This window comes from Egretta garzetta, unplaced genomic scaffold (assembly GCF_000687185.1).
Source record: "Egretta garzetta isolate BGI_Z169 unplaced genomic scaffold, ASM68718v1 scaffold101, whole genome shotgun sequence".
NCBI classification, from domain to species: Eukaryota; Metazoa; Chordata; class Aves; order Pelecaniformes; family Ardeidae; genus Egretta; species Egretta garzetta.
The window spans coordinates 2,084,545-2,085,055 of record NW_009258666.1 but is presented as its reverse complement, the minus strand read 5'-3'; positions in this window follow the sequence as shown (position 1 = coordinate 2,085,055).

Below are 511 nucleotides of genomic sequence, written 5' to 3'. Positions count from 1 at the left end.
TGCCCCGCTCTACCACCCCATTACTTCCCTACCCCAATGGGACGATTGCACAGCCCCAAAGCAGTGCTTCCCCAGCCTCATAATAGCCAAAAAAACCCAAAAAAACCCCAAACCTAACCACCAAAACCCAAACCAGTCTACAATTCAGCCAAGTTCAGTGCCAGAACTAAACAATGCTCCCAGACACAGGAACTCCCTACAAACAACCACGCAGGCGGTCTGGCTCCCAACACCTTTGGGTTCGTCCCTCGCTTGACAGCCACGCCGCCGACCCAAAGGGGAGCTTCAGGAGTGCCTCCTCCTCCTCCTCTGAACGTGGCTCAGCGAGGCTTCAACCCGTCCCATGCCCCAGCACCTCCCCAAGTGCTCCCCATCCTCCCAGGAACCTTCCGCAGCATCTCCGCACGGCTCCCAAAGCCTCTCTCGGCCTCGTGCCCCTCTCCCCACCCTGGACCCTTCGCAGCCTTTCCCCACCTCCAAAGTCCCCAGATCTCCACCACCCCCATCCTAT